Below are 22,728 nucleotides of genomic sequence, written 5' to 3' on the forward strand. Positions count from 1 at the left end.
TAACTGAACCGACTGAGTCAACACATGAATTAAATATTTTGCTTAGCAATTCTCTTGGTTGCAACAACACTCTGCTACCACAGCACTTTAAACCCTCTCTTTTTGTCATTAAGGTGAAGTTCTTAAAGTCAGCACTCACTCTGAGCACCTAGAAAGAACATTTGTTCTTGAAAGGGATTTGAGTTAATCTGACGAGCATTCGTTGATGCAAAGTTATTGTTTTAAAGATCTTTTTTTTTTTGCATTTTATTTGATAGGACGGCTTAGACGTGAAGGGGGAGAGAGAGGGGGAACAACATGCAGAAAAGGGCGGCAGGTCGGAATTGAACCTGCAGCCGCGGCAGCGAGGACTGAGCCTCTGTGCATGGGGCCCACGCTCTACCGGGTGAGCCATTCAGTCGCTGCGCAAAGTTATTGTTTAAAAAAAATAAAGCTGTCATTAGCTCACATCCCAGTTAGCTGCTTTCTATTTTCATGCTTGTAAAATAGAAGACTAGTATATTACCCAATATCTTTAATAGCTTGTTTTACCGTTTCTTCTTCTGTTAACATTTATTACAATCAGTATTTACTCACCAGTGGTGGAAAGTAACATCTGTTATATTACCCACTAAACCTGTCTCATTGTTCTACGTATATCAGTTTTCCAACTAAATCCTCCCAGCCTCTTTTCACATGCGACATATTCCATCATTTGTTCCTTCCACATTTTCAGTGTACGTGCTCGAGGCTCTGTCCAACATCTTAGAATCAACTGGGAACAAGTTAACAAGCCAGTTGTTAATACTCTAAATGCATATGTATTGGTATTTATTATAGGAAAGCCTGCTGACTTAATAAGATAAATGTTTTTTTCTATTGTTGTTTATTAGTTATTCATTTATTAATATTAACTGAGTTAATTCACTGTCTATAAATTACTACTACTATGTATGAAAACTAACTAAAACCCAAAAGTAAAAGAATTATAATAAATGTCTAAGCAATAATCAAAGTGTCAACTCTTTTGGAATGACATGCTGATCATTAGTGAAACACACACACACAAATGTGCCTGATAATGTTCCTGTTAGTTGACAAATATTTGTTTAATATCATCCCATTGTCCATGTTTAAAATATATTAGGATACGATGGAGTTAATTTGAGTCCCGTTTGTGACTTGTGCTTTAACAGGGCCTACTGTGCTTTGAAGCTTTGGTGTGTAATCAGTTTATGAAAATGCTATGGCACCCTGCAGTTCAAGATTAAATGGATGGGGGGCCGCCCACAGATAATGCCAAAATAAACTTTATTCTAACAGCACATAGTAGAAAATAGCCAAAAGGAACGGACCAGGAGAGCAAACAAAAGATAAGAAATATCTACAGTCAGGGTGTAAAGTAACACTGGTGCATCAATATGTGGTTGTTGCCAACAGCATTGATTTGAAAAGATGGTGGACCAATTACATTCAATCAATTGCAAATTAAGCAAATTGAGGTGTTTGTTTACATTGAAATTTCTGTATCGACCGCTATGAAAGTCAAAGTTTTCATCCAGAAGATATCGTCTTCCGTAGGTGAAAACAAAGACTTACAACAGATGAGGCGACTGGAATGTTTTCTGGACATTATGGCTCATGTTTTGTTTTTCAGCGACTCGTTCACAATAAATAATCATACATGCACATAGTCCGTTATAGAGCGTGGACTACATCATAACAGAGACTAAATTCTAGAGACCTTGGAGAAATAGTTTTAGATGCTGCATGTGTGCGAGTCAGATCACAGGGTTACAGGAATCATGTGAACAACAGTTACAGATCAAATTCAATTATAACAAAAAGGACCTGTCTTGATAATTTGAAAAGGGTATACATTTTAAATATTGTAACATACATATTGGTTGTCTTTACCAATTTATGTCTACTGCCCCAGATTACAACGCTAGTACTATTTCAAAGTGATGACTACAAAACAGAATGGATTTGTGTTAATGATCCCCATATGTAAAAAAAAAACTTTTTACATCTTGCATCACATCTCTGTTTTTCTGCACGCCTCATGCTTAACAGTAGCAATAACCACGAGACTTCCCACAATGAGGAAAAATCTGGGCATGTTTTGGAACTCCACTGTCAGTGTTGAAAGGTATCTTACCAGGGGGTCTTTCTAATTAAACTGGTGCCCAAACCGAGGCTGTGGGAGATGGTGCATCTGCTATGCAAAGTGGCCAGAAATCCTCCAGCTGCCCATCTGTAAAACTTTTCATCTGGCCTCCATCGAAAGAGGAGGTTTGGGAAAATGCTTTTATTTTTCATAATCCCCCCTCTCTTTCCTACCTTATCCATATTTCATGAAGAGCTCTGGAGGTATGAAATTGTCTGAAACTAATCCACTACTGGATATTTAGTCCCAGATTAAAATCACTCGCTTCACTGCCTCATAATTCTGCTCCTATTGATTGCCTGGGTCCAAATATAAGTCAAGGATGTACAGAACACTTTTTCCCAGGACTTCCTGAAATTGTATCAGCATGGCTTCTCTGAATTCATGCAAACGGTGCCATGCAGAGCGGGTATTTGTCAGGCTTTGGCACTAGATCAGCACTGTGCCTGGTTTGTTTAGGTTCATGTTTATATCACCATGACATTCTAAATTTGTTGTTACCCCTGATGTCACAAAATCCACATCTGCACACGAAAGCATGATTTAAACAACATTCAGACCGACCTGAAAACAGCTCCTTATGATCAAGATAGACAGCTAGAGATATGTGCTTACTGTCTTTACCATTGTGTAAAGATGGCAAGGGGATCATGTGATTATAATGACATGGTAGTAACACTCAAGGCAGATCAATTCATTGTTGTCAGAGGTAAAAGTGCAGGTGTTTTCCCGCTAGGCTGTGAAAGGGGCCCATCTGTCAGCAATGCAAAATAAAGGGCCTCAGATCAAACACGAATCATAAAAATCACATACACACATACATATGCTGACAATACTGTGTATGCAATATATAGTTTAAAATGTCTCATCTCAACTGGCATGATGTATAGGCTATCATTCCAGAAGTATCACGCAATCCAGACCATCAGCAGATTCACTACAATTTTATTCATAGGACGTATCTCACCCCTGTGAAAATGCATCACATGAAAAATATTAACAGCCCTTTATGCACTTTCTGCTCATTAAAAGCTCAAGGTACATATCTTCACATGGGCCGGGATTGCTCTGCCGTTGGTCAGTTCTGAAACAATATTGCATTCAAAATATCTGCCCTGATTAATGATACTGTCCCTGTTACTGTCAATGTTTTGATTATGAAGGATTTGTCAGCCCTTCAGCTTTCTAAAGTTTAGAAATGTGCTGTATTTGCTGGACTTACAGCGGCCAAGAGAATGATTGCTACCTGTAACCACCTCATGACTTGTCTATTCATACATGGACCCTTTCCTTTTTGAATGTCATATATATGGAGCTCTACATGGCTCGCATAAATGGAGCGCCAGAAAAGTCTTTGGACACTTGGCTCAGCATTGCTGAATCCTTAAAATCCCTTGCTGCAGACTTGTGCTATAACCTTCTTGCTTCTGTTCGTGTGTGTGTTTGGTCCCTTATGACTTATGTCGGTTTCTCTGGTAATGCCTATTGTCAGTCCTTCCAGGATTTTGCAATGTCGCAATCACGCCAATTCACGTGAATTCAAGCAATCACTGTGACTTTGGCTGAATCCCATTTTTCCAATCTTACCCCTACCCCTTACCCCTAGCCCTTGGCCCTTAAAACCAAGTGGTAAGGGCTAGGGGTGAAGATATACCCCTATGAAATGGGACACCACTTGGTTACCACCATATCATCATACAGTATTGATAACAGACTTCCAAGATGCGTCTGCAAGTGTGTCTATGTCAATTGCGTGGGTTTTGACAACAGCGTCATATGCATGTATGTATTTATATATTTTTTTGTCATTTTTTTGTTCACTTTGGTGGTTTAGAGGCAGATGTTCTTATATGTGTAGTACTTAGGTCTGTTTGCAATACACGGTGTGTTATATATCTGTTCACTGTTTTGAATGTCATTGATGTTCAGAAAAACATTTGAACAAAAATCTCTCTTCATTGCCCAATAAATTAAACATTACAGGCAAAAACACTACATAAAATATGTAGTACAAAACCATTATCAATTATTACAACCATAACTTACATGTCACATACATAAAAAGGCACTCATATGTGTAAGACTAAAAAAGACACACAAGACCCCAAACAAATAAATAAACTACAGCTATTCTGATATTCCAGACCAGTCTGATGCCTGTTGGCCAGTAACCTTTCCCTCACATTTCTTTCACCAGTGTCCTATATCATAACCAACAACAATGTACAAGTGCATGAACAGGAATTAATTACAATAATACAGTACCAATCCAATAATGAATTGCTACAACATGAACACATGATTTAAGAAACTTCTGCTTGTTTCTCCTGCGTCCCTGTGTGATACAGGACTGTATGTGTAAAGCACGTATTGATGTCTCCAAAGCAAATAGTGTTAGGAAGCACTAGATATCAAATGAAATTCTCTGCTAATGGTTAAAACTATAGACATGTACTGTATACAGTCCATTTAAGGCAGAGAAATGCGGGACTGTTGTGCAAATCAACAATGTAACGTAACATTAGCAGTTAGCAATTAGCATTAGTATAGCAAGCTAGCAATTTTTTTAAAGGTTCAATTAAGAACATGGTTGCAAGTATATATGTGCAGGACTGTAGAGCAAAAAACAAGACTGTTGTAATTTTTAAATCAATTATTTATGCCAAAAATACTTACATTTATGGAGGTCTCGGCTTGATGCGGCAGCCATTGTTGCTGTTGCGCAATATGTATAAACCCTTGGTTTCAAGTAAGCTTGCGTCCTCACTTGGCTCCAAGGGTCATTTACACCTTTGTGTTACCCTTAGCCCTAGATCAAAAAGAGTATTGGGACAGCCCTTAGTCTTGCGTGAACGTGCAAAACCTAGGGGAAGGGGTAAGGGGTAGAGGTAAGATAGAGAAATGAGATTCAGCCTTTTGTGCGAATCGCAATTTTCACCAATCACTGCAACAGTTTCGCAAATTTGACCAATAACCGGTGTTTCCCGCAATCCCACGTGCCAGACTTTATATCAGTATGTGACTCTGAGAGCCAATGACCAAGCGGGAGTGACAACGGGTTGACATCACATGTATGTGACCATTTTCATTTCCTTGTTTACCGAGACGTGTGTGACTCGAACATCTCACATTTACCAACAAAATGTACAGCAAAAGACATTTCCGACCATCCTGTCAAGTTGTATACATTTTTACATCAACCTATGCTGTAATTGTTTTTTACTCTGAAGTGGTGCTGCTTCTGTTTCATCCTGTCGGCTCTCTGCAGCGGGCGGGGCTGCTGAGTTCCCCCTGTGACTGACGTACAAAAACAAACACACACAAACACACAGGATGCAGGATGGATGCAGGAAAAACCGCAGATGAGACGCACAGGATGACCTAAATTGAGGACAGTTACGCTCGTTATTGTAAGTGCAATGATTGGTTAAAGTTCAATAAGTACTTTATTAAACCGTATAAATGTGTGTCCCAGGCCAGGATTGGAAACTAACTAAGAATGTAAAGATCAACCAGCCACTGACAGACATGTTTAAATTTGATTCATTCAATAAATATATTATTTTTTGTCTTAAATCCACCAGCCATTTTCATATTATACCAACATTTGCTACATCCAGGTTACTAGGAAAACTCAGCCTAGAGTTGTTTATTCCCCCCAAAACAAGGTTCCTTTCCAGTTTTAAAGAACTATACAAAAAAATCGCAACTTTTTTTTGCAATTCTTTACAAAGGCTACCGCAACATCAGGCATTTTGGGCTGCAACAATCTCAAAAAAAGTTTGCAAAATCCTGGCGGGACTGTCTTGTTTGTTTGTCTGTGTCTGTTTCTGTGTGTCTTGATTGTGAGCTGCAGACATTGTTCTTGCTGTTGTGGTTTTGGTGTATCTCCCTACTTCTCGTCTTTCCTCTCTCTGTTTTTTGGTGTAGAAACATTTGTTCGCAAAGAAAGATTGGAGAAAATTTGCATTGTGTCTTCTTTGGTAGGTGTAGTGTATGTTTCTGTAAACTGTCATCTAGACCAATGTTTTACACTTTTGTTGTTGTTTTACATGTTTGCTGCGTGTCACTGTCATCTGGTCCAATTGTCACATCAGGCGGTTAATTCAACATAAGCTGACAGTAGTGCCACAGCCTGATTTTGAGACAAAGACAACGCAGACAAGATAAGTGTAATATAAGATAAGTGTTTTTTGTGGTCAAATGTTTTTTTATTGTTTTATTTTACTCTACAAATTAAGAAAAATCCCAAAGAAATAAATGTGAGCCGTAGATAGTTCCATGTATACAACATCCAAATAAGAAAGGATCCATGTATGAACAGATAAGTCATGAAGTGGTTTCCAACAGGTTGCAATCATCCTCTTTGCAGCTGTAAGTCCAGCAAAACAGCACATTTTTGAGCTTTAGAGACAGGTCATTCAGAACCAAAACATTGACAGTACCAGGTACAGTGACATTACTCAAGGCAGATATTTTGGATGCAATATTTTTCCAGGACTGACCAACAGGTGAACACTCCCACAACATGAGAAGATATGTACCTTGAGCTTTTAGTGGGCAGAAAGTGCACAAAGGGCTATTTCATATGGTGCATTTTCACGGGAATGAGATATGTCCTATGAATGAAATTGTAGTGAATCTGCTGATGGTCTGGACTGCAAGACACTTCTGGGATGTAAGCCCATACATCATGCCAGTCAAAATCGACACTGAGTTCTGGCCAATCTCATGCCCAGATCCTCTCAATAGAAAGGGCAGTACAGCCAGATATCACCAAGAACTGATGAAGTCTCGATACCATACCACAGTTTTTAGGCTTTATAGTAAATAACTTACGGATAGGATGGATGGGCAAAGGCCTCTGCAAGGGAACACCGTATGCCTCGAGTGTCGACCTTAACTGAAGGTAAAAGAAAGAATGAGGAACGTGGTAGATTGTGGTGGTAGATAGAATGCGTTTTGTAAGTCATAAAAGAGTAGCAACCCAACCTCGCCAAAAAGGTCTTTTAGAACTCCCCGATGAACTCCCCTGTGCTCCCATTGTGGGGCGGTTATCGACCTCCCACCAATCAGGAGTGCTGTATTATTGAATAATAAGCTACATGGCTGTTTGTTTCAGACAATCTCCAAATCTTGATAAGATAATGGGGCTAAAGCGTAGCTGGCACTGTTTGATAGAAATATTGGCAAAAAGAACGTCATGAACTGACCAAGGCTCTGTCATAGCACTTTCTAAGGTACGCCAACAAACAGATGCATCTGGAATAAACCAGGTAAGGAGGGGTCTTAACTCAAAGGACCAGAAATAATGTTTAAACTCTGATAAGACTCGGGCCGAAGGGTTACAATACAAAGCTTTAATCATATCAATGACAGTGTTGCCAAAGCCCATCACCTCTAAGACTGACCATAAAAATGACCACTCAAGTCTGTCAAAGGCTTTCATTGCATCAAGAGAGCGAATTGGCATTGGGGTCTTACGGTCCTCCGCCGCATCAACAATGTGGCGAAGGCGTCTAACATCATCTGCTGCTAGGCTCTTTTTTATGAATGCGGTTTGGTCGGAGTTCACTAATTTTGCCATATGAGACTCCAAACGACGGGCAAGGAGTTGCAAAGATTTTTATATCAGCCGGCTCAGGGGTCGATAGCTAAAACACTCTGTAGGATCCTTATCCTTTTTAATATAAAATAAGTGTTGTTCAGAAATAAATACAAAATGACAGACGTCAATGGCAAGCTACTTTTAATAGATTTTGATGTAGATATTGATGATGTCCATATTTTTCTTGTTGTTAAGAAATCAATCAAACCAACAGAAGTATTATTTCATCTCTTTCTACTTTCTGACTTTCCTGCCTCTGGCACTCAGCCCCATACCCGAAAAACAGCTCATAAATATATAGTAGCAGCAGGGCACTGTACTTTTTAGTAAACATTGGGACAATAATGGAGATTTATGGCATGAGTAGTTGGTGAAGTAGTTGTCACCATTTGGATGCAAAGACAGTACATTTTAATTAGAGCAATTCATCATTGCTTTGGGCCTTTTAATGATTTGTTGTCAATAAGAATATACAATAGTGTCAGTCTTATGCTGTAAATAACATTGATATTTGAAACCTGTCAGCAATGATTGGGCTACAATTATGTTGGATTAGCAAATTACAGTAGCTAACTGTTAGCTTAATATCTTACAGACCTGAACATGATACAATAAAGCTTTCAGTTGACCATAGTCGTGTTGGGATCCATAAACTACAAGACACACGAAGTTAAGTAAAGAAATAATTACAAGGGGAAAAAAGTGGGTCAATATAATATCAAAACTATAGGTAAACAGCTTTCCAACAGCTTGAAATTTTATTTTATTTTGTGCATTGGAGATAATTAAAATTCACAGTAAAATTTCTCTTGTGTTGTGAAAGTGGCTGGAATGCAATGCACCCAGGTGTGAATGATATGAAAACTAGATGTATTATTCAGGTACTATTCAAGTCATGGTCTATACTCCCCATTAATTCTGTCGTTACTGACACATCATTGAGGAACATCTCACCTGAATTCTTTCATGGTGTTTGAGCAGAGCTGCCTGGAGAAACAACAGGAGGTCCTTCTCAAGGCAAGCTGCAGGGGTGGGGGCCACTTTAGATTTGTGTTGGTGCTGTTTTCCTGCTGCAGGGTGCTCTCCAACACGCAATCCATAATACTCAATCGTCACAAAGCTAAAGATGGAGATGTGTTGACGTATACCTGCCAGAAAATCACAGCCCAACTATTCAGTGCCACACAGGCATGGCAGGTGAGAAACTGAATAAAACTCTAAAACTCTGCAAGAGAACGAGAGGGTGAGGTAGCAATAAGTACCAGTCTGTCACTAAGTCACTGTTTGTTCGTCGAAATCTTTTCTAAGGGATGTGAAAAAAGGAATTTCACAAGACATTTGCTGCAGAGCCAGAGTTGAACTAAGTGTGATTTATAAAAAAAAACTAAACCCATATGTTCTGTGATTCAGTCAGTAAACCAATAAACCAGCATGCAATATATTAAATATTAGAATTGCTGGATATTACATATGTGAAGCAACAACAGTGTTTAGGCTAGGGTGACCAAAGGTCTTCTTTTGCCTGGACATGTCCAATTTTTACGTACTGCCCGGGGCGTCCGGGGGGGGTTTATAAATTCCTGAAAATGTCAAATTTTCGCTGTTTTTTGTGGGACCATTAAGCATGTACTTAAATTGACTGGCGCACAATACTACGGTACTTTGTTGCGTGACATAATTCCAGAGTAGCTGCCTGATGGGCGGCTCTGTGACACTCACATACAGGGAGCAGATCAGACAGGGAGCACACACGGAGCAGGTCAGACAGGGAGCACATACAGGAAGTAGATCAGACAGGGAGCACATACAGGGAGCAGATCAAATAGGGAGCACATACAGGGAGCAGATCAAATAGGGAGCTCATACAGGGAGCAGAGCAAACAGGGAGCACATACAGGGAGCAGATCAGACAGGGAGCACATACAGGGAGCAGATCAGACAGGGAGCACATACAGGGAGCAAGGTCAGACAGGGATCACATACAGGGAGCAGATCAGACAGGGAGCACATACAGGGAGCAGATCAGACAGGGAGCACATGCAGGGAGTAGATCAGACAGGGAGCACATACAGGGAGCAGATCAGACAGGGAGCACACACGGAGCAGGTCAGACAGGGAGCACATACAGGGAGTAGATCAGACGGGGTGCACATATAGGGAGCAGATCAGACAGGGAGCACACACGGAGCAGGTGAGACAGGGAGCACATACAGGGAGTAGATCAGACAGGGAGCACACAGGGAGCAGGTCAGACAGGGAGCACATACAGGGAGCAGATCAGACAGGGAGCACACACAGGGAGCAGGTCAGACAGGGAGCACACACGGAGCAGGTGAGACAGGGAGCACATACAGGGAGTAGATCAGACAGGGAGCACACACAGGGAGCAGGTCAGACAGGGAGCACATACAGGGAGCAGATCAGACAGGGAGCACATACAGGGAGCACACACAAGGAGCAGAACAAACAGGGAGCACATACAGGGAGCAGATCAGACAGGGAGCACATACAGGGAGCAGATCAGACAGGGAGCACATACAGGGACCAGATCAGACAGGGAGCACATACAGGGAGCAGAGCAAACAGGGAGCAGAGCAAACAGGGAGCACATACAGGGAGCAGATCAGACAGGGAGCACATACAGGGAGCAGACCAGACAGGGAGCACATGCAGGAAGCAGAGCAGACAGGGAGCACATGCAGGAAGCAGAGCAAACAGGGACCAGACCAGACAGGGAGCACATGCAGGAAGCAGAGCAAACAGGGACCAGACCAGACAGGGAGCACATACAGGGAGCAGATCAGACAGGGAGCACATGCAGGAAGCAGAGCAGACAGGGAGCAGCATTGCACACAAATGCCAAAGCGTAAATGCAGCTTCCCAGTTAAACTACAAAAAAACTTTCCACGTTTCATCCCGGGCGGGAAGAGTGGGAGGCGGAGTGCACCATGTGCAAAGCTAGCACATATGTTTCAGTGTCTAATAAAGGTGCTGGATATCTCAAAGCTCACATTGACATCGAAAAATCTGATCTTATTACATTGAAAAGGTTTTAAGCTGGATTTTGAAGCTGACACAGAATAGGTCATATTTACAACATTATTTCACATTTTATTTTGTTACAGATTTTATTTTATTACATAAAATTATTTGTCTACCATTGAGGCATAATAAAGCATGTTCATTAACCTGTCTGAATTTGTGTTTCCAAGCCGGGCCAAGTGTCCTCTTTTTTTGGAAATCAAAATATGGTCACACTAGTTTAGGCTGTTACCTAACCCTAACCCATTTTAAGCCAATCCTAAATGTTTTACTAACCCTAGCTAAGCATTTTTGTTGCCTTAATTAGTTCTGTTTCACAGTGTTTACTATGTGTTTAATACTGCGGCCTCTACAATAAATAGAAAGGTCACATGATTAAACCGCCACCGTGTGGCAGTGAATAGAACGGTCCTACGTGTCGTTTGGGAGTCTTTGGAAATCAACCTATAACATTGTTAAGGTATGATGACGTGTTGGAAAATTCTGCAACAACCAGCTGCTTATCTTTGTCTACAAGAAAAAAGTCAAGCATTTCCATGTTCACTTGATTAATTATGGAAATAACTATTTGTTTTCCCTGACTCTTTGGTCCAATAATCTGGCTGCAGATTGATTTTCAACAAGTGCTAGCTAGAGTATCATGTCTGGTAGAGTACAAGCCCCCTTGTCTTCGAAGATTATTCCATCTATGAAGACTCTGGCAAGTAAACAAGGGAACAGGTGGTTGGCTGCAAAAGAGGCAAAGGAATAACGCGTCCACAGTATATGGATCCGTGTCTTGCTTGTTGTTCTGAGCTCCTCAAGTCTCTGTTTGTGAACATGGGCCTAATTACAGTGTTTAGTCATCTCCTCAATTTAAAAACCATCCAGAAGCTTTGACAATAGTGCTTTTACCGTGGTTATAAATTGTGTTTTATTTTCCTGTTTTTTTCCCCTGTAGTATTACCGCAGTGGGTTGAATGGTTACTCAGCTGCAGTAAATCTTAAACTCTCTTTTACAGAAAGAGATGCAAATGTTGTATAGTAAAGTGTAAAGTATATTTATACTGTATACTGCACCATTACATATGACAGGCGGAGATTCAATGTGCTTCAAAATAAAATAATAATAAAAATAGGCAAAGATAATACATGACACAAACGTATAAGATAAGAAGGTATTGAAAGCATATCATAAGGTATTACAATGAAAAGGGAATAAGATAAGGTATTATTATTATTATTATTATTATTATTATTATCATTATTATTATTAAAAATGGGGCAGAGCCAGAGTTACTGGAAATTACTCTTGCTTCCAGTCTTCATGTTAAGCTAAGCTAAGCTAACAAGCTGCCGTCTCCAACTCCATATTTAACACGTTAGAGTGGTATTACTCTTCTCATCCAACTCTCAGTAAGAAAGCAAATGATAGCAAAGTTAGCAAATATGCAGCAGTTAGCTGGTGAACATAATGGAGCATTTAATAGCTAAAGAACCAGATATTTCCCTCAGAAGCAGGTGGACAGTAAAACCCAGAGCTAAAAGGAGAGTGAATATTGTGCTTACACTTGGAGCATGACTTTGAATGCATGCTAATATTGCTCCTAATCTGCTGGATGTGTAAATAGGCAACTGCTTGCTAACAAGTACACAATATCAACTTAAATAGTGATGTTGCCATCACAGCTTGTTTCCTCTGCTCCCACGTGTCTAAATAAATCAGTTAATGCAAATTTAAAATCTTATGATTATACCATAAATCTCATACGGTGTAGAGATTTTAAACCCACACTATATTGATATCCTCAGTAATATTCACCATACTTCACACTGCACCTCAGCCACAAGACAAGCCAACAAGGATCCGTTTACTGTGGATACTTATTCTTGAGTGCCACTGCTGTAATGATGATACTTAAGCCACAAAACAACCGTAAATCAAGACAGAAACATAACTTGCTTCTAATATTGGGTCAGGTTTGTGGTCAACCATTTATATAACGCACAGCAAAAGGCATCAGAGCCAAAACCCATCTTGTTTGCCGGCAAGCCACTTCACTTTGTGTTCATTCATTGCAAATATAAAGCATAGCAAACCCGATTAGCCTAAGAAGCGTTGCAGAGTGCCTTTCTTGGCTGTGCTGGTGAAGTCATCAAGTAATGGCCATGCCCGGCTGTAAAAACCCAAATGTTCTAGAGGCAAATAGTTTGCTCTATGTTCTTGTTGATTCCCTGAAGATTAATGTTTTTAATAAGCTCCCCTGTGATGACTTCCAGTCTCAGGGCCCTACATGGATCATGGATTTTCTTTTGAGGCCAATCATTTTACCTTCATATTGGAAATTCCCCAGACGACCGTGACTCTTCCTGAACCTATACTTTGCTGAAAACAATACACTTCCCCTGCCACTAAATTTCAGGGAGGGAAACTCATCTGAATTTTAAAAACTGCCTCTTGTGAGAACAGAATTCCCAGGTGTGCTGAGCTTGCCCTGGAATTCAGATTTATCTACTCCGAATACAACTGGAATCAAAGAGGGAGCGGGGATCATTCGCCAAATAGTGAGAAGATGAGACAATTCCATGGAGTTATAAAATGCCTCTAAAGTCTCACAAAATGAAAAAAGAGACTCAAAACAAGGTAAAAAAAAAAAAGTATCTCAGGAAGATCTCTTTAGCATTTAAAGGAACACAAGAGTCCCACCCTGAATGTTTTTAGATACATTTTTATTCATTAAATACTTTACAGTAAAACTGTGAAAACAATTCAGTCACTATGTCTCATTTTCATTTATAATAAACACAGATACACATACATATCCATTAGCCAGACAGCACATTATAGCTGCTGTCTTTGCTGATTCCCTTATCTTTCGAATTCCTTTGATAGAAATGTCTGTGGATGCAAAAAAGAATGCATGCCGAGGGAAATGTACCATGACAGGACTTATAGGGAGTTAAGTTGAAGGTACTTTCAAAGGTCATCTTCTTATGACTTATTTTGCCTCAGGGTTGTGTGGGTTTGAGTTTTTGAAGGTTATTTTCCAAGTGAATCTACTGTTCCTATTTTTTCCCAAGTGTGTCAGCATAAGGGTATGTTGAGTTTGTAGGCAGGAAACATGCAGCACGTTTCAAGCATTTTCATGTTCTGTACAGCAACATAAACAAGGACATGTTTGAGAAAAGTAATAATCATTTTAGTGAGTCATTGAGCAGAAAGGACACATTTTCAGTGCTGTACGTTGGTGTTTGTGCTGGCGATGTTTGTTGGAGAGCAGCTCTGCCAGCAAACTGAAAGAATGTAAAGCTCAGCAGTTTGGCAATTATTACATGTTAAGCACAATTCTTTTTTTTAGGATGGTGAAAATTAGGAGGAAAAAAAGCCAAGGATGGCAACAATCAGCTTAATGCTGTAGTTTTCTTGTTTACTGACTGGCCTAGACGAAATCAGGGATGGACTGGAAATGTATATTGGCTCTATGCTTTAGACTCACCCAGCCTTTAAATAAATCTTAATGACTTAATGTTACTATTTTTTTATCAGTACAGTACTATTTTTTATAGCAAGAATCTTTCATACAGTTAAAAATATGACAAATAGTTGTTTCCATTATGATTGCATTGGACCTGCAGCTCACTCACCGGGGCCAGTTGTCAGACACAAGTCTCTGTTTGTCTGCTGGTGTGTCGGTCCACGTTGGCCAGACGGTGGACTGCAGATGTCACAGAATGTTCTGGAATCCTCCAAAACATCCAGATGGCCGGTCTAACTCTGGATGACATCATCTCAGGCTTAAATATTTTGAGTGCTGTTACAGTGTTTTTATAGTTGAATGTTTATTCAACTGTATGGCATCCGAAGTCAGTGTTTTTAACTGATGTTTGATGAATTTGAATTTTAAAATCTTAGTTTGGAGCTTCCTAGGCCAACTCTAGAGCACTCTAAGCTTGTGAAAAAGAGTGTGAATTCTTAACCTTCAGTTTAACGAAGCCCTGGTTTAACTCTGGGCTTATTGGAGACAAAGTTGAGGTTAGCCCAGGAATAGGGGGTGCCAGAGTCTGCAGCCTTAGACCCGGAGATCAATCTAAAAGACACATGAGCTTTCTGAGGCTCTATGGATTTTTTTTTTTAGCTGTCTCTCATACAGTACTTAGAAGTTAGAGAATACTGTGGGCCAAATCTGGCCCTCTGCCAATATTATTGATGTCTGAAATTTTTTCTTTTTAGCTTACATAAAAACAGATTTCATAACTCTATGTTATACAACATAAATAGACCCAAGCAGAGTCTTAATTTGTCATCTGGTTTTGGTACCAATACCTTCATTGTTGAGAACCTGAGCTACATTCCATGCCAGACTGTGGACAGCTCCTGGTGTTGAAATCCAGTCTAATAAACCTACCAGATGAGTCCCATCTAAATGATACAACAGCTTTGTTAAAGAAATCCATACCAAATCTCTATATGTCAAACACAGTTTTAACTCTACAACAGTATTCACCAGACAGTAGATAGAACTAGAGAGAATATACTTTTATGCTTTTTGTCAAACAAAAGTAAAACAAACATACTCTACCGGGAGTTTTTCTTTAAAACTCCTGTTTTCATGATCTACTTTTCAGTTTGCAGAGGCTCAATAAAGTCTTATTTATAATGCCGGCTCTGTGGCCAAGCTTAACATTAGACCTGATGAATCGATCACAGAGATCCTGTCTGATCGCTCCAAATCTGTCAGAACGTTCTTGTGATAGCTATATGTCTTAGCTGAGTAGCTGCAGTACCCGGGACGGCAGACAAACTTAAGTATAAAGAACATTTCAAAAATAAAAACCTTTCTTTTTTTAAATAATACTCAATCAAACTAAAGATGTCTCCACTACCGCTGTAAATCTGTTAGCCCCACAATGTCATTGTCACTTAGCAAATGGAAATATCATATAAAGGAGATCAAATTCAAATTGTATTGTCTTAGAATAACAATAGTATTAATTGAAGCCCCGCTCTTAGTCTTAATACACTAAAGCTTTTTTTTTTTAGGACCTGCTACTGAATTAGGCTTGTTTGGAAGATAAAAAGATACAAACAGAAGAAGCCCTTTTTTTTAATTGCTGAAATCGCTTTTGTAGAAATTGTCTAGCTCGATGTTTGCACATTGTTTGTATTTTACACTACAATAAAGCTGATATGTAGTTTCATTTAGATAACTAAAAGTATTCTGCAGGTCTTGAACAGCAGCTAGACAAGGGACACATGCTGTAAGTCATGCTCAGACTCTTTCACTCATTGCAGTAATATTTGAATTAGCTGCTGCGTGATGTATGACAGGTGCTAAAACAGAGCTATCCTATTGGACACACTGTGTGGCCCTGTTATTCCTGGCTGCTTCAGGGTTCACGGGGTTAATGCAGGACATGGTGGCTTGAGTCCTGAAGGGAAAAAGAGCCAACAATACTCCCCTGATCAGCTTTTGCAACCTGATTTCCAGTACCAAGTTTAACGTCTGTGTAATCACATTATTTTTCTGTAAAGTTGTCACACTGGTGATGAGTATAACAAATCATTTAATGGGAGGCATCATGTTGTGAATACTAAAAAGCAGTTTACCTCTGGGATTTTTCAGAGGTGTGCATAACAACAATGGATGTCTGTCTGTGTTGATGGCAAACCTGGCAAAAAAGCAAACCTGTTTGTCCTAATCGCACCACGGTCTGATGAATAGATATCCAGTTATTGTGTGTGTGTGTGTGTGTGTGTGTGTGTGTGCGAGCGAGCGAGCTCACATGGCTCATGAGAAATCCTCCATAGGGATAGGTTCCAGCAGATTGGGCTGCCGTTAGGGGAAAGCGCCGCCACATTCAAGAATTTAGTTCTGAGCCTCGATTTCCTCTCTGGGCTTGTGGCGGTGTTTGTTTTTCATAAACATTGTTTACTTTCTGGTGTGTGTGCGTGCACATTCATGTTTATATTAGGTTTTTTTATAGATCTGACACTAAAACTGGGTGCCTGGCAGTAATAAAAAGAAAATCCCCAGGTTTTTTTTCTTCTTTTCAGGTAACGTTTTCAATGACCAGTGCCTAATATAAATAGCATGGATACTAAGACCAATACAGCTACATAATTCACTACGTACAGTACAGTAATTAATACAGTTTAACAAAATGCTCTTCCATAGCATGTAATCAGTCAAGTAGAAGATGTTGGCCAATCAGATAAAGCCAATTAGACCGAGGTGAAAAGGCTATTTGAGGTTATTTATTTATGTTGCTGTGCCGAGCTCTGTTTATTCACTTTTTCAAATATTTGTTTTTCAAAGACTAGCCTCCCTCCCTGCACTTAATGTGACTTTCTTCTTTGGCCTCATCAGCAAATATGGAAAAAAAAGGCCCGCTGGGTATGAAGTAGGTCAAACTGTTAGTAGTTAATTTAGGCTTGGCTCAGACGGGCTTGAAACAGCACTTATTTTTCTGTTCACTTAACTCCCTCTTTCTCTGGGTAATAGATGATGCTGTCCTAAAGTCCTTAATCTTATAATTTTGCAATATTCCAAACTTATATATTTTTTCAAAAACCATAATTTCATGCTCTTGGGTAATGTGAAGAGCAATTATTTGCACTGTGCTGTGTGATAAAAACACTTTAACTCTTGATGGTGTAATCTGGGATATAAAATGGCGTGTCAGAAACGGAGGGCTCCCAGCGTTGTCACTGCCAGAACACGTGCGTTGTTGATGTTTCCAACCGGTTCTGCTGTGTGTGCTGTGCAGCACATGTCACTCACTTGTCATGGCATTTCAGACTAGATCATCGCTTCTACCACCAGTGATGGTACTTGATACTTCAATCACATCTTCCTCTGACGACATTCTCTGTGTGAAATTAGATATTTCTTTTTTTAAGCATTTAACCACACATTCGTCCAGCTGACCTATCTGCCCTCTGCATTTATACCACAATGACTTGCTCAAGGACTTTGCACTCCATATGGCACGTTGATATGGCAAAAGAAGGATAATTGCAAATTTTTTGTGCCATGATATACTTGACCAATACATTTTAATGATTTCCATTTGGTGCTCCAGCGGAAATTAGTACAATTTTCAACCACGGTCAAATTAAGCAACATGCCCCTCAAAATGTCATTTAATTAAAAGTTGAAGGTGTTAATTGATGCCAATACCCAACAGTTTGCATATAACTGTAACTTTAACATAGTTAATAAGTTATGCTATCTTTAGCCCAAGTTTAGCTGGATGGGGCTGCACATTTAAACATTTTGGACCCAAGAGACCGATAGTTTGTTGTATATTTGCACATGGCATGACACCGTTAAGAGAGCCTTCTGCCTGACTCCTGCCCAAATTGGTTGATTGGGAGTTTATTATTTCTTTGTAACATACACATTAACTCCAATGCTATTTACTTGGGTTTTATAGTAATATGTAATAAGTAATATTTTGCTGTATAGTATTTGTTTTGCTGTTGAATAGTATTTGTTTTGCTGTTGAATAGTATTTGTTTTGCTGTTGTATAGTATTTGTTTTACTGTTGTATAGTATTTATTTTGTTTTGCTGTATAGTATTTGTTTTGCTGTTGTATAGTATTTGTTTTGCTGTTGTATAGTATTTGTTTTACTGTTGTATAGTATTTGTTTTGTTTTGCTGTATAGTATTTGTTTTGCTGTTGAATAGTATTTGTTTTACTGTTGTATAGTATTTGTTTTGCTGTTGTATAGTATTTGTTTTGCTGTATAGTATTTGTTTTGCTGTTGTATAGTATTTGTTTTACTGTTGTATAGTATTTGTTTTGTTTTGCTGTATATTATTTGTTTTGCTGTTGAATAGTATTTGTTTTGCTGTTTAGTATTTGTTTTGCTGTTTTATTATGTATAGTATTTGTTTTGCTGTTTTTAATATATGAATTCCCTGTGCGGTGTCCTTGAGTGCCAACAAAGGCGCCTTTAAATAAAATATATTATTATTATTATTATTTTAGTTAACTCTAATTAAAATGTGTTACATGATATATAGTTGTAAGTAAAGGTAATTACAGTCATTTCACAGTTTAACTTCAGAGAAAACATTACTTGCTTCCTATAACAATTTTAATTGGACATTCATACATGTCATCGTCTGCATATTTCAGTCATTCACACAACAGTCTGAACATTCATAAACTAACATTGTGTTTAGAAGCGCTGTACACTGCAGGCAGAATTTAGCTCTTGATGAATAAAAAGAGACAACCATTACAATAATCATAATAACAATTTATTTTCTCCCAAAAATCATTGTTTTTATAAAATATGAAAAGTAGAATCACTGTAAATGACAAAGTCACACAAGTAACAGCTTTTGAGGTGATATATTACCTCACTCAAAAGTGATTCATAAATCAAAAGGCTAGAACTTGAGGCTATGTGAATAAAAAGTGAAAATGTTGTATTTCAAGCTTGAAATGAGACCAAATAGACCATTTCTCACAGTCACTTTGGGTTTTCTACCTTTCAGTGGTTGGTTTCCCAAATATGGCTGTTATGTGTTAAATTAGACATTTAATCAAGCCTCACTGGTCAATTTTTATGCTGATTATGTAACCAGAAGCCCAAATAACCATGACCCTGTATTTAAGCCACTACCCTAAAAATGAACCAAACAATTTTTTTCCTTGTAACTATATAATTATACAAAAGGGAGAAGAAAAAAAAACACTAATCAGCATGTGTTAATCAAATAATACACATACAACAGACAAAGTATTGTTTTTACACAATATGCATACAAGCTATTGTACCATTGTTTTCAGTGTCACATACTGTATATAATTGGTGATATGCAGCCCGCACAATAACAAGTGAATCAGCCCTCAGATTTGTCAGTTACGTTAAAGTCTGAACAGTGTTGATGTGATTTATGGGAACCCAAGTTAATGCAGACAACAGGAATGCCACACAGATGGGCTGTAACTTAAACACTAAGTGGCATATATTGGTTTTAATAGACTGAGAACTGTCACTAACGGTTGAATCCTTTTGATTCAGAGCCTTTTACTGCTCCGGGGCTCAGGTGTTGCTTTGCTCACAGTCAACATTACTGGGAATGATTTTAACCTTTTCTTTTTTTTTTACTGTAACATCTCAAGGATGATGTGTAATAAACTATTAAAAAAAAGAAGTGAAAAACAGCCATCTAATCTGTGTAATATCTATATAATCTGAAGTATTTTCTCATGCTTATTTTCTACATTGAAACACCCTGTAAGTATCACAGGCACTGGCCAAAAGGCTGCCAACTACTCCCATGGGTTAAATGCAGATGACACTTCATTGCTCTGTGAATGACAATAAAGGAACACTTAACCTGTTTCTTTAAGCATGCTTATACCATGGCTACATACTATGAAAATAGGAAGCGGCCTTCACTTTAACCAGTGAGTTGATTTGTATTATATTTGTGACACAAAAAGTAACTGACATGAAAGTAGTGTGTTGTTGCCATGGTTACCTGCAGTTTGATATTAGTTGCATACTGATTTAGAGAAGTGGTTAAGCAATTGACCAATCAGTTGTCATAGCAAAAGCTGTGTTTTTTTTCCTATTTTGCCATTGTCATTGACATTTTTGAGAGAGGAAAAACTATTAGAAACATTAATATTAGGCTTATGGGTTTTATTAATTGTTTGCAAATTGACGAGGCATTAATAAAAACAGCTTTTGGGTTGCCGATTCAGGAGACATCTTTCTGGCTGAGAAATCAGTCGTTAACAGTCATCAATTAAGGGCAATTATCCACTGGATCCACAGTTATATACTGTATGTTAAAAAATAATAAATAATAGTATAGTTGTAAGAGGATATGGACATTTTAACATTTTTCTTCATGCTGTGCCCTGTAATGCCATGCAGTGCCCTGCTATGCCATAAACTACTACAAACTACTTTTTCTAGTCACTGTTCCATTCCACTTTAATAATTTTCACTTTTCATTACCACCAACTGGCACCGTCAGACTCCACCTACCAAGAGCCTGGGTCTGTCCAGGGTTTCTTCCTACTGTCGCACTGCTGAAAGGCTTTGTAACACACTCTGACAGACTTGTAAGCAGATAAAAGTGTTTATTAATGTGTGTGTGACTTGACCTTCACCGTGGACAACCATACTGTAAGTGGAGGCTGCAAAATAAAACAGATGGTGAATGGCAATATAGTAAAACACAGTTATAATAATATAAAGAATGTCTTCATGGGAGACATTTCTGCCAAATACTGAACATTTGTAAAAACCTTCTTTATAGCTGCTTACAACTGCCCTATAAAGCATTGTGTTTTTATGACATAATTCAGTTTGCAGACAAGCTACCAGATAGTTTTCTGTATCATCCATATAATTCTTGGAGCTATGCAGCCTGTACATTAAAAACTGAACATTGTTACTTTCAAGCCATTGCCAAATGAGTTGCTACGAAGCTAAATAAGACTACCAGCTCCACACAACTCTCTCTGTATTTCTCAGTATGGCTATGTTTTAAGACAGAAGATAATTAATTACCTCTTCTGAAGAGATCATCGTGTTTTTAATTCCTCTGTGTCCTCCTTGGTGACTAGCAACTGCGTGGAGGAGGGGAGGGTGTGGTGAGAGATCACGGAGGCCTGCATCATGTGGATACTGCAACACTTTTGTTGTCATTACCTAGATTTCCTTATGGGCGCGGCAGAAACTATGCACTAGCTCCGAGTCTGAACAGCTATTAATGTGATTTATGAGATTAAAAAACACAGATGGGCTTTTCAAGTTTAATTTCCCATTTAATTTGTATTTGCAAAATAATCCATGCAATGTCATTATTTGCTGTATTTTATATTTAATGCACTATATGTTAAAAAAATGTCACTGACATATGGTTGGGAGTACATGGACACAAAGTGCTGAGGCAAGATGGTGCCGTGTCATAAAGCAAAACACCAACTTTATTTTTTTCCTTTTAAAGATCATTTTCCGGGCATCCCAGGCCTCCATTTACACAGGACAGTTGAAGACATGAAAGGGGAGAGTGAGGGGGAACGACACGCAGCTACAGGCCACAGGGCGGAGTCGAACCTGTGGCTGCTGTGTCGAGGAGTGAACCATTACACATGAGCGCCTGCTCCACCAGGTGAGCCACCCATGCGCCCAAAACACCAAGTTTTAGAATGGGATCTTTACTGTAGGGCTGTTTTTTTGTTGTTGCACTGTGTCACACTGAACAGTGATTTCTAGTTTCTTCTTGCTTTGTCTGTGTGCATATTTACACTCACAGCAGCAGTCAGCCACCTTTTCTTTCTTATTGTTAATTAGCTTCACATTGTGGCTGGATTTGTTTGTTCGTGTAGACCTTAAACACACTCACAAAAAGCCTTTGTCTAGCCTCTGTTTGCTCATATGCAGTATAAAATACCAGTGTAACTTTTGGCCTGTTAGGTCATCCAGTCTCATAAATTTCCCAGTCCTTCTCCATGAGGGAGAAAAATGAACTCTATCAGGAAGCTGGATACAATTTCTCTGACACATACAACCTTGGTCCAGTAAGAATATATCTGTATCCTGCTGACATGTGATCTTCTGAATCTATTCAGGACAGCTTGTCTCACTGAACTCTAAACAAGTCCTTTCAAGCTGCATCATTTATTAATTTCAGCCCTGTTTGTGGGCTACAGATGATACCCCACAAGCTCAATAGCTGGCAGACATTTAACAATATGTCACTGAGGCATTCTCAGACAACCCGCACTTAAGGCTTTGACTAATCCAACGCTTCAGGTGGTGACAATAAGAAATGCTTGACACGTCGAGCAAAGCTGATCACCTGGTATTGTTACCATGACAGCACTTAATCAACATATATCGAGGGCGAGCTTTGCAGTATTGTCATTACCGTTCCTGGCTGGAGTGTGTAACTAAACCGGCGAAGGCA

At 39.0% G+C, this 22,728-nt stretch overlaps 1 long non-coding RNA gene across 1 annotated transcript; it reads right to left on the minus strand.

Annotated features, from left to right (window-relative positions):
- Window positions 1–1,008: 1,008 nt before the first annotated feature.
- Window positions 1,009–21,945, minus strand: LOC116697145 (uncharacterized). The gene is made up of 3 exons (XR_004333936.1): window positions 21,861–21,945; window positions 7,423–7,437; window positions 1,009–1,019 (listed from the first exon to the last, which is right to left on the minus strand). It is a non-coding gene; the product is annotated as an uncharacterized LOC116697145 (long non-coding RNA).
- Between the last annotated feature and the right edge of the window lie 783 nt (window positions 21,946–22,728).

The sequence above is a fragment of the Etheostoma spectabile genome, chromosome 10 (genome assembly GCF_008692095.1).
Source record: "Etheostoma spectabile isolate EspeVRDwgs_2016 chromosome 10, UIUC_Espe_1.0, whole genome shotgun sequence".
Lineage (NCBI taxonomy): Eukaryota > Metazoa > Chordata > Actinopteri > Perciformes > Percidae > Etheostoma > Etheostoma spectabile.